A 13348-nucleotide genomic window follows, 5' to 3' on the forward strand; every position below is an offset into this window, starting at 1 on the left:
AGATCTATATCCCAAATTAATAGTCTCTCTTCCTCCCCAATAATTGCTCTGAGAATAACATGATTTGTTTTCGCAATTTTTATATAGGTTTGTCGTTTAAAGTGATGTATCTACATATTTATCAGCGACAAAAATTAAGAATTGGATGTCTAAATAATTCTAATTATTTTTTACTTGGCGTACAGTAAATATTATTTATTTTAAAAAAAAAAAAAAAATAATTATGTATTCCAAAAGAGGACATTGCTGTATTGAAATATCGATTTATGGATTTAAATTAAAAATTATTTCAAAACAAAGTTGGAAAAAACTACGTTTATGTCATAAGTTCTCTTTGAAATAATCAAGAAAAACCCAACATCTAGTTTTGACGCCACCAGTATATATCGTGCATTATAGTTGATTATACTTCAATTTATTATACATACTTAGTTTTGTTTGGTGAAAATGAAACTTTTAAAAGAATTCCAATTTTAATAACATATTAAGAAATTCCTACATTATAATTGAAAGACATTTGAATGGGCAGACAATCTGGTCTAAAATAATCATATGTCTAAAAAATTTAGTCTAAAATAATCAAAAACCACTTAACACATATAACTCGCTTTAAAAAATCAAAAAGAAATAAGTTTGTTTATTATATTCTTATTTTATTAAATTATTTATAGGTGTGACTGCTAAATGGTCGTACTCGCCACTTTAAACCAACCATTGGTGGGACCATGATAGGACCTTCAGAGATTACAATGCGAATTTTTCATACCATGTAAATCTACAAGTGAACAGTATATTAATAAATGCGTTTGTTTTATATATATATGATATATATACTTAGTAACCGGTGCAATGCGCTATACGTCTATTGTTTTTTACGTACCATACTATACTGGACTATCGATAATTTCATTTCCGGGCCACCTCTGACGCCGGTTTTTTTCATCGTAGGTAGTCACACTTACATATCCCTATCCTTTAAATCCGAATTTATTCTAATAATTATAAAAATAAGATACTTGATTGATTCTTTCCGAATATATTATAAAATGAGATTCAGGAAATAAATAAATTAATTATTCTGTTTGTTGGGAATTCAAAAAAAAAGGGCATAGAGAATCTTAAGAGACACAGTTCAAATATTATTTTTGAGTATAATGGGTGCTTCAAAAAATGTGCCGGATATAATGTAACAATGTTTTTTAATGCAAACGTCTTATTTATTAACTTTTATTTTATTTTTCGATTCTGCCCTAAAATTCTATTTAACTTTTTTATATATAACGGTTAGTATTTGCAAAAAAAAATGATTCTATGTTACATAATTGTCAGTGGTTTCCGAAGTTGGGCTACACAAATTTGGTAGGAGATGTTTTTACAGAGGTAAGAACAAGATATATGTAACAAAATAAAAAAACTATGTTCAAACAGTTTTTTTTGGCTGATCCTATATTATATTTTTTAGTGATTATTACAAAACCTTTCAACATTTGTTAAGAAAGAATATTACGTACATCTGAATACTCTTAACAGCTTGCAACTCTGTTCTGAATTTTTGTCAATTTTTATCCTTCTTTTACTTTATTTACACTATAACAAGTTTTGCTATGGACAAAACAAAATTTATTTATTATTAAGCATAAAGTAATTTATATGATGACATTATGATCCATTATTAATAGCAAATTTAAGAATTTTGTAAAATCTATTTCAGAAAAAATTATAATATACCGGGTGTTTTTCAAAGTGGCTTGATTGAACGGTATTCAATTAGTTCGGTTATTTCTTGTTTCACCGAAATGACTACAACTTGGTTTTTAAATGACACACCCACACCCTCGGTATTTTTTTTTACTTTTATTGAAAAGTCATGGCATTGTGAATAGCAATAATTTAATGTCAATTTTGACATATTTACTTAAAAAAATTATTTTAAATTACAATCTAGAGTTGCCTATGATAAAAAACAACATGTAACCGGTCGTAAATGTAACGACAGTTTGACTCGTAATACTAAGTGTTTGGTACCAATTACCTATTTACCATGTACCAAAAAGGAAAAGACACAAAAAATATTAGACGATCAAATCAATTTTTCGAAGCTCCTTGATTAAAATAATGGTTTTAAAACACAGCCATGACACTAGATGATTTTAAAATGCTTATTTTTTTAATTGAAATGTCTAAAAGTTGACATATGATATATGTCATTCTATTCAGAATGTCATTTTCTATCAAATAAAGTAAAAAAAATACGAGGGTGCAATTTAAAATCAAAAGTAGTACTCGTAATACTTTCCGGTGAAACAGGAAAGAAGTGACCGAAACTAACGGAATACGAATTACACGCAAAAACAATAAAAAAAGTTAATAAAATGAAAAAGTTATAGTGACGACTTTTGAAAAAACACTCAGTATAAGCTGCGTCATTGAAAAGAATTCTGACAGATATTTTTTCTATTTTAAAATACGTAGCCCGAATTTCAAATATATTGTAGGTATAGTAAACGCCACAAATATTTTTAAAAAAAAAATATCTAATATATTTTTGCTTCATCAACAGAATTGGACCCTAATATGTCATTAAAACAGTTTTAGCTTACCACAGTAACAAGAAATATACGTAAAAAAAAGTAATAGAATTTTACGCAGACATCTAAAATAAATACGGATGTTACATCTTAAAAAAAAAACATTTATGTTAAAATTCCGCCACACTTTTACAAAGTTACAGACCTACGTCCTAGGTATAGTTTCATATTATATTCTTTAATTATCCATCTAAAATAAAATATTTATATACCTAATATAAATACTTTTCATTTCTAATTTTAATAAAAAATCAAAATAAAATATAAAATCCATGTCCAAAATATTAATAAGTGTAAAATAACGCTTTGAGGTTATAAATTCGGTCGATCAGATAAGATATTTTATTCTTTCCGAGAATTAAATTCGAAGAATTCCTAGTCCCTACTTCTTTGCCAAATTCAATAGTCTCCGCCCCTTTTTACGTTTTAATTTCTGCCACCAGTTGGCAGCATCGACTTATACAGGCACATTGACTAACTATTAATATATAAACAAGGATATAACTATTGATAAAAACTTCTTACGATTCGCTACATTTTATTATTTCTTTTCCTTTAGTCTTTAAAGTTTCAAAATCATTTATCTCAAAAGTAAGAAAATGTTACTTAGATCGTTTTTCCCCTGTAGTCTTCATATGCTTTAAAACTAAATCTTAAATAACTGAAAAACGATTTATTTAAGGTATAGGAACATGTGTAGGTATAGGCAAAAAGTAACGAGTGTCCATTTGAAATAAATTATTTACGATAATTTTTTAATTGCTCAATTCCATGACAGGTACAGCCAATATTATATGACATTCCAACAATTTAATTTTTGAAGTAGATAGCCACATGTTTTCTCTTTATGACACAGTAAAAACTAAATTTGACCATAAGCTTCAGAAATATTTTTGACCGGTCAGTTTTTTTCGTCCATAAATTTTAAATATTTCTTTTCTCAAAAACGGTTTATGTTAGGTATAAAGTATTTAATAACAAAATTCAATTTTACAGAGAATTTAAGTATGTATTAAAAAATGGAGGTACCCATTTAAAATAAGAAAGTTGTAGTAAACTTCCAATATTTTCGGAAGGTGCAAAATGGAAATAATTTTAAATTGTGCACACTGCCGCCACACATATACCCATAAAATATTTTGTTTCTACATCTTTCCGTTTTCGTATAATCAACTGAAGCAAATAAAAAGCTCCACCTTGTATACAGGGTGTTTCAAATTCGGGGTACGAGCATTTGTATCTCGGTACCCGTAATAGATACGTACTTACGAGTAGTTAAATTGGGGCAAAGTTGCGCTTTGAAATGTTCACTAAGATGCCATCAAAAAAGTTTTAAAAATTTCAAGAATTGTTGAGTTTTTTGAAAAAAAAAACGTATTTTTTTGCAAATCAATTTTATTTTTTCCTATCGTTACTTTTTAGAAAATCAAAAAACTAATTGCACATTCTCATAACCACTTTATTAGGGCTATCGAATAGTCTTTTTAGATTTTCAAATTAGCTTACAATTTGTGATGGAGAGACCAACTTAATTTTGAAACATTTTTTTTTAAATGCAGACCTGCATTTTTTATTTGAGGTTTTCAAAGAACTCGGTCTCCTGAGTACAACCATGTGCCACACTTTATATTATTTTGTTTCGGACATTTGAACACAATTTATTTAAACTAATTTCAAGTCCGGCTCTGTTTTTTTTAAATATTTAATCTATTCATCGTTATAATATTTATTATCTTTCAAACTTAATAATGACGTGGGGTAAAACATTGAATACGAAAAATCAAATGCAATAAAATAATAAAAAACAAATAATATAAATATAATATAATATGGCGAACAGAACAAGAACATACGGCTTCGATTTCCCTAGAGAATCGCAACAACTTGCAGACCAATTACGCTCAGTATTACGTAGGAAAGTCATATCAAACGCAGAACTGGATCATCTAAAGCAAGCAGTACTAGCAGAAACACACGACCCGGAACAGGAACAGAATGACAACCTAAATGAAATTTCAGAGACCACCCACAACACACCTCAATCTCGTGAACACGCGTCTTTAATTCGCAGACAATCACGGCACTCGGTCATACTACACCCTGAAGAAAACATAGTAACCGAAGAAATTGGACGGATATTTGAAGAGTACCGTATGAAATATAGTGGTGTTGACTTCTTAAGTCGTCCAAGGCTTCTTAACAAAAAACAACAGATTTAAAGATTCACTGAAAAAGTAGTAATGTTAACATTAAATAAAACATTATCAATAATAAAAATGCGATCGCACCTATCCGTAAAACAAACAAGCAAAAAAACAAAATAACATACAAAACATCAGGTTAACATGATGACAGATCATGATCGATGACAGATAAAGAATTCTTACGGAAAGTTACACTTTACGATATAATTTGTGGCGCAATCATCAAATCATAAACCTCAAATACCACCTTGGAAGAGGAGACTGGAAAATAAAATAAAAGATATTAGGGTAACTATTGGAGTACTACATACATACCTAACAAATGATAACCCGTCGAACAGAACCAAACGAATAGTAAATGATATCATCCGACAAAATAACTTGGAAGCTGGTTCCGTTCGTATCCTAAGGGAATTTATGGACAACCTGAAACAAAAAATAGCTGCATTAGGGTGTCGTTTGCGACGATACAATGAGAGTGAAAAACGGCGCAAACAAAATAAACAATTTATTACCAACCAGAAGTTGTTTCTTAGAGCACTGAGCACCCAAAAAGAAGAACCTGATAGGGCGCTTGTTAAAGCTGATGAAATGTATAACTTCTGGAATAACATCTGGGGAAATGAGCAAGAACATCAAGATGCTTACTGGATTAAAGAAGAAATACACCGCACGCAAGATTTACCGAAAATGAGGGAAATCCAGATAACAGAGAACGATATTAAACAGGCCGTTAGCTCACTAGGAAACTGGAAAGCACCCGGAATTGATAAAATCCAGGCATACTGGTGGAAGCACCTCACACATGTCCATGCAGTCTTGGCAATACAATTGACCCAAGCAATAAAAAATCCCGCTGAAACAATACCTGCTTTTTTCACCATGGGCATCACGCATATGATACCTAAAAATAAATTTATTGATGATCCTAAAAACTTCAGGCCAATAACTTGCCTACCAGTCATATATAAAATTTTCACGTCTGTATTCGAAAAATCAATATCAAAACACCTAACAAATCACCATATACTGGCAAGAGAACAAAACGGCAGCCGAAAAGGGTCTAGAGGAAGTACAGAGTGGCTTATAATTGATAATGTAATCGGAAAGCAAGCATATAAAAACCAAAGAAACATATCTATCGCTTGGATCGATTACAAGAAAGCGTTCGACTCTGTACCACATTCATGGCTACTTAAAATTCTGGAGATCTACAAGATAGATACCTCAATAGTCAGAACTCTTCAATATTTAATGCAGCAATGGCAAACATCTCTTCTCGTTACTTCCTCAAGGGACAGCTATCAAACCAAACCATTAAAAGTCCGAAGAGGGATATTCCAGGGGGATAGCTTGAGCCCACTAATGTTTTGCATGGCCATAAACCCACTAAGTTTTATGCTTAAGTCTAGCAAATATGCTATGCTGTGAAGAACAATCCTCAAGTAAAGATTTCCCACTTGCTTTACATGGATGATTTAAAATGTTACGCGAGCAACCCAGAACAACTTAAAGGGCAAATGGAACTTGTAGCATCCTTTAGCCAAGCTGTTCGTATGGAATTCGGTGTGGAAAAATGTGCATTCCTGCAGTGTAAAAAAGGGAAAATCCAAGAATCTAACGAGATTATTTTAACTAACGAAATAACATTATCACCGTTACATCTGGGTGAAACCTACAGATATCTTGGTATCCATCAAGCTCTAAAAATTGATGATGGAGTAATAAAAAAGACTGCGGAGAATGCATTTATGAAGAGGGTTTGTGAAGTCTTGGGAACAGAGCTTCATGCGAAGAATAAAATAGCTGCGATCAATGTAATAAATAGCAGCACCTGTAATTCTTAATACATTCGGAGTTCTAAAATGGTCACAAACCGACCTGGAGTCTCTCGATAGACAAGTCAGAATATCAATGACAAGGCACCGAATGCACCACCCCCATGCTTCAACCATTAGACTCTACATTCCAAGGGACAAAGGTGGAAGAGGAATTATTAGTCTCATTGCTATGCATGAAAAGCACATCAGAAGTCTGCAGCATTACTTTGACCAAGCAAATGACCCTCTCCTTTCAGCTATTAAGACCGCCGACAGGAATTTCACACCTTTAAACTTAGCAGGTCAAAGATTACCTGCAGGTACTAGGGGTGCTGAGGAACTAATCGAAGAATGGAAAGGGAAAGCCTTGCACGAAAGATATCCATCCAACTTATATAACCCAGACGTTGACCGAAATCTGTCATTACGTTTTCTCAGAGATGGAGAGCTCAGAGCTGAGACCGAAGGATTTATTATAGCTATACAAGACCAGCAAATACCAACTAAAAATTTCCTAAAAATAATAGCTAAAAAGGACTTACCTAATGACAGATGCCGACTATGCAATGCCTTTCCGGAAACAATTCAACACATCTGCTCTGGATGTACCTATCTTGCACCGCGGCATTATCTGGACAGGCACAACCGGGTGGCTGGTATTCTACACCAAAAAATCTGCAAAAAAGAAAATATTTTAAATTAAATTACACCGTACTACCGATACTAACCTGAAAAAATAGTAGAAAACGAAAACGTAAAAGTATACTGGGATACTGACATCATCACAGATCGTACTGTGCAGCATAATAGACCTAATATAGTACTCTTCTATAAAAAACAAAAACATGCTTACCTGCTGGATATCACAATACCACTAGACGAAAATATTAAAATGCAAGAAAAGAGAAAATCACAAAATACAGCGCACCGGCGCAAGAACTAAAAGCGATATACTATTTGAGCAAGATGAGCATACCAATAATACTTACCTGTAACGGCCTAGTAGACGTAAACCTTGTTCAATGCCTTAAAAAACTCCAACTTCACAACCCGGAAAGAATCATCTCTACCATGCAGAAGTCCACAATTCTTTCTACCAGTTCTATCGTTCGCACTGTGTTGAACCGCGATTAGGTCGACGATAAGAATTATCCCGACTTAGTCGCTAAAACCGGCTTTAAGCTGTGAAAAAAAAATATATATAAACAATCAAATTATTTCCGCAGAAGATAAATTGGAAACGGTAGAGCAGTTTAATAGCCAGCGAGGTTCCTGGACCTATCGCCAAGGGGCGGAGGGGAGGGAATTACATGACGTCATTTTAAAAACGTCAACGTTAACAAAATGAGCAAAATGCGTTCAGAAGTATAAGAAGAAGATATGTTCAAAGAGCTATAAATAAAATTAAACAAAAAGTAAATTTGTGCAATAGGGAGGGTTTTCGAACATGAAGAGCATTAGAATAGAAACTAGATTGTACAAGTTATTATTTATAATAACTACTATTAATATGATGTACACTGAGATTTCAAATTCACACTAAAAAAATTGGCGCCGGGAGGCACGTATAGCCGCCCATACTAAAATATGTTAATAAAAAGTTGGTAGGCAGTTCTTTTAGTTTCAAAGTATAAGAACTTTTCCTTTTTTTATCTCAAAAACTGCTACTTTGACTGATTTTGATGTTATTACAATGGTTTTTCCCACGACTACGTTCTCGTTACACCTCGAATAGTTTATGCATTGATTTAAATGATTTACTTTGTATATAGAGCTAGTGAGCCTTACAAATGCCCTATTTAAACTATGTTTTTAAGAGTTTTAGAGCTACTCGTATTTCATATGAAAGAATTGTCGATTTTCTGGGTATTATACAGGGCAAGTCTTGAATAAGTGCAAATATTTTCAGGGCTGGTAGATGTCGATAAAAAAACATATTTTCTCTTTACCGTTTTTCAAATAACTCCAAAATAACTGAGTTATTTTACTTTAAGAATTTCGAAAAAAAAATATTTTTTGCTTATATTTTGAGAACCACTGCAGCTTTTCGGGTTTTTCTGTCTTGTAAATTTAATCTACTCCCTATCTATGTTGCCATATTATCAAGAAATTATGGTTTTTAACTAAAAACTAAAAAAAATCCAAAGGGTTTTTCAAAAAATTTCAAATTTCCAAAAAAAAATTCGCGAAAAAACTCATAATCGTGTTTCTGGGGGGTCAAATATACCTACTACCGCTAAGAATAATTGCATTATTTAAGACTCGCTCGACAAAAAATCGATATTGTTATTTTTGACTTATTACATATTTTTTACTTAAAATTTATGAAAAGCCGTCAATATTCCAATTTCAAGAGCATTTTTATTCTCTTTAAATATTATTATGTACTTAAGAAAATTCGAAAATTTAAAAACCGTTTTTTATTTTTTCATCGCCTGTATATGACTTTATGACACACTTTGTATACCAAAAATAAAACTTTTGACTAGAGCCGTCTGAAATAAAAAAGTCTTAATAATTTGTAGCATTTTATTTAAATTACACATAATTTATATAAATGTACAGAATTATTTTATTTAAATAAATCAAGTTTAAGTCCTTGCACCGAGATGGCATTCTAAGTACTGCTATTATCTTTTATTTTTTTTTCTTCAAGTTTATTTCTGGCGAAATATTTCAGTCCGGTCGAAGTTTGTTGGTCACTTTATATCTGACGGTGTATAGTCACTCTTCGTGCCTACCTTCCCTCGCCATATTGGTGGTAAAGGCTCAAACCGATAGAGCTATCGGAGTTTGTTGGTATTTTGCCAATTTGTTTGGGAAAACCCTCTAAGCAGAGGTAAGACTTTTATTTTAAACGTAACGTTTCCTAATACCTTTTTTATTCGTACAGGGTTTTATTTTATGGTACGCATTTTGTTTTATGGTAGCATTTTCTGGTGCCATTTTGTTCTTTTTGTACCTGATATTTGGACCACGTTTTGTCCCTACATTTCACACCGGGAATAACGGAGGAATCTCCTGAACCCACAGAAGTTTTCGATCCTGCCTGTGCAGAGACGTTTTTATCACAATCCAGTTCCAGTAGCAGTTCACCACAACCAGCTTGTAACCAGAACGGATAAAAAAAAGGCCAGATCATTTCATTTTATATCTATTTAATTTAAGTTCATTTGAATGCATTAAGCCCTTCAGGCATATTATATATTTGATTGTTTTAGAGTCACTTTGAAATATTTTATTCATGTTAGGCATATTTCTGATATCTACATAGTACTGTTTTTTAATATAGAGTCCCTACATTTTGGTACCAAGATCGCCAGACTTTTTGCGAAATAATTAATAAAATATTAATATTCAGAAGCGTGCAGATTTAACTACCATTTTGAGTGATCTATTTTGATACATACAATACAAGGATACAATTTTCCAACAAATATTTTCAAACATCAAATTTTTCATAGTCTTATTTTATTCTACTTAACATTTAATTATTAATTATACTTATTTATTAGTTTATCTCAGCGTTTCATTTGTGTAATTCCTAAAATAAGTAATACCTATATTCTGAGTTGATTTCTCAGTTCTCAACTTAGAAGTTTTCGTAAGTAAATGAAAAACTGAATGGCGCCCGGTATATTATAAAGATGTAAGTATCACAATTTAATTTTCACTAGCTTACGACCCATTGCTCACCGGCGAACAGCTCCGTCGCATAGTATTAGTTGTTTTAATATTTTTTCCAAAAGAAAATTTTCATAAAAAAAACATTCCATCTTTTTTATAACTTCTAATGCTACAAATTCTAGAAGTTATCGAAATCAAAGTATTTCAAAGAAGTTCAATTTTGGCCACAAAATGTTTTTGAAATCTTGCTTTTTTTAACACTTTTTTTCAATTTTTTCTAACTACTTCCATTCACTGAAACTAATTATGTATGGTTGGATAGAGGGTGGATGGCGATCTTCCAGGGAGGTTTTTATTTCTCATTTATATATAGATTATTTTCGAAATCGAACCAAAGTCAATTTCAAAGAAATTTTGCAAAATCTGAAAAAATAAAATCTCTCCAAAATAATAAACAGTGAAATGATTATTTACCCTCTATAGATAGAACCCCTACCTATGGTCCTATATAAACTGTATTACTAAAATAAATAGTTTTGAAATATGAAGTTTTCAAATCAATATTTGAAATTTTCAATTGTCGCTTTACTTAATATACTCCCTTGATATTTTTTTTTATTTTTCATCTCTTTTTTTGATTTATTAAGAGCACTAATACTCTATTTATAGTTATTTTTTATTCCTTGAAGGATAATTGAAGAAGAAATATTTCATTTATATTATTGATGTGTCACTAAATAAACCCTTGTATAACATTTTATACTGCTAGATATTATAGTAATGCATTTTCGTACAGCAAACTTTCATTCCCTATTCTACTCCCTAAGATTATAAATTTCATAAAATCGCTTTATCCAAATAATTAACTCATGTCTTTTAAACGATCCTTTGTACCAATTTTTATGTGTATAATCCAGAGGTCACCAAGTTTTATATAAATTTTTACTAACTTTACCCATTTAGTTGATGAATTTCAAAAATCTCTTCTAATTCTTTTTGTATAGGATTTCATTCTTCTAGACCACATAGTAAGGAATTTTCATACAACAAATTGTTCCGACATAATTTTACACTCTAAGAGGATGAATTTCCTAAAATCGCTTTGTGTAGCTAATTCACTAATGTCGTTTAAACGAACCGTTGTTCTAATATTTATGTATCTAAAGCTGGCTGAATCCCTAAAATATCTAAAAACTTGATATATAATCTAACTGACAAACCACTGACAATGACAAATAATTTATTTCTGGAGGTATTGTGTGTAGGTGTTTTTCAGGTATGTTTTAATATTTAGTCGATTTACACAAAGAAATAGCCATTCAACAATTTAAAAATACTTCATAACAAATCTAAATATATATACCTTTCATTTAAAAAAAGAATCATCAAGATTGGTAAAGCAGTTTCGGCGGGATGGATGTAACAAACAAAACATATATAAAAGCTCAAAAGCCCTTTGAGCTTTTATCTATGTATGGATTTTGTTGCAAATATTATTCCTAATCTTAATTTGAAAACCGCGTTTCGCTAGCTACTGTAATTTTGGAGTTACGTTTTTTTTAAATGTTTAACCCCTCCCATGCCCCCCTTGCCAACCCCCACCCCCACCAAAAACTAATGGCCAGATTCTCGGGTGCTACAGTATTTTTGTGCCAAATTTGGTTAAAATCGGTTGAGCGGTTTTTGAGTTATGATGACCTAAATATTTTGTATTTAGGTCATTTATCACCTAAGTAACTCATTTTGAGTGAAATTAATTTTTTTTTGCCGATCCTAATAGCCTACCATACCTATTGGTATGGTCGGCTAAAAATAAGAACATTTTCTAGAACTAGAAGAAACAGAACTTCCATACATGCAACCAGGATAATAGGTCAAGGGGACAAAGAATATAAAATAATTTAAAATGTGCATTCAGAAACAAAAAATACCTCGAAAATTATCTAAACAAACATTTTTATTTCTTATCATTGAGAAACATCGGCCTCGTCGGCGTTGAAGAATTTGTCGGGTATTTACATTAGTCGAATTGTATAATTGCTAGCTTTTATAACATATCTAATAGACAAAAAGTATCTGGTCGATTAGTAACCAATTGGCACAATCCGAAAATTATCGATTTTTATTTTCTCTGTTTTTATTAGTAGCTTCAAAATTCAGAGTAATAAAAAATATTTTTCTGTAGGGAAACCGGTCCTGCCATCTACTAGTCTTAGTCCATAAACGTCTTAGGTTGATCTACTTTAAAAATATATATACAAGGCCACGGGTAAACAGTATATAAGAATTGTAGCTTAAAGGCTTGGTGTAACTCTAAATTAGAATTAAAAATAACTATATGCATAAGCTACATCTTGGGTAAAATTATGGAAAGGCTAGCTGTTAGTTTTAACGAAATCTATACAGTATGTCCCCGGATTGTGTTTTCAAGAGGAATACCTTTTTTATTACTGACCTTTTGAGAAAAATGTATTCTTCATAAAAATTTTTGCTTGTTCTAAAATGATTAATCCCGTTTATACTACTTTTATATATAGCTGAAGTCCTAAAAATGAGAATCTTTTCGGTAAAATGGTTTTTCGTTTCTATGGTAATATAATTTCGTTTTCATAGTTTGATAGATTCTTATTGATAGAATTTTAATTAGCGTCATATTTTTTGCTCTAGCTAGCATTAAACAAAATAAATTTTGTCTACTTTAACATTTTAAATTTAAAGAAGCACAAAATTTATTTAGTTTAATGCTACGGAAAGGGTGATAATAGGTATCGGGAAATGTGATACTTTAACAACAGCAAAAAATATGGCGTTAATCAAAATTAATTTTAACCATCTATCAAAGACTGAAATCGAAATGCTATTACCATAGAAAACGGCTTTGGATTTTTAGGACTTAAGTTTCATTCAGAACCTCGCAATTAGTAAATAAACTTTTGGTTTCAATTAGCGTAGACGTTTGTTCCTCTAATTTGAATGTAAGCATTGAGAACGTCAAAATTAGTGGTTGGAATTGTAAAAATATGTATAGGGTTATATAAATGATTACTCGATTGTTGCCATACTAATTTATTCTACCTTCGTATAATATAAACTCATAATGTTCGATGGA

The sequence above is a fragment of the Sitophilus oryzae genome, unplaced genomic scaffold (assembly GCF_002938485.1).
Source record: "Sitophilus oryzae breed Bouriz unplaced genomic scaffold, Soryzae_2.0 scaffold_41_pilon_pilon, whole genome shotgun sequence".
In the NCBI taxonomy this organism is placed as follows: Eukaryota; Metazoa; Arthropoda; class Insecta; order Coleoptera; family Curculionidae; genus Sitophilus; species Sitophilus oryzae.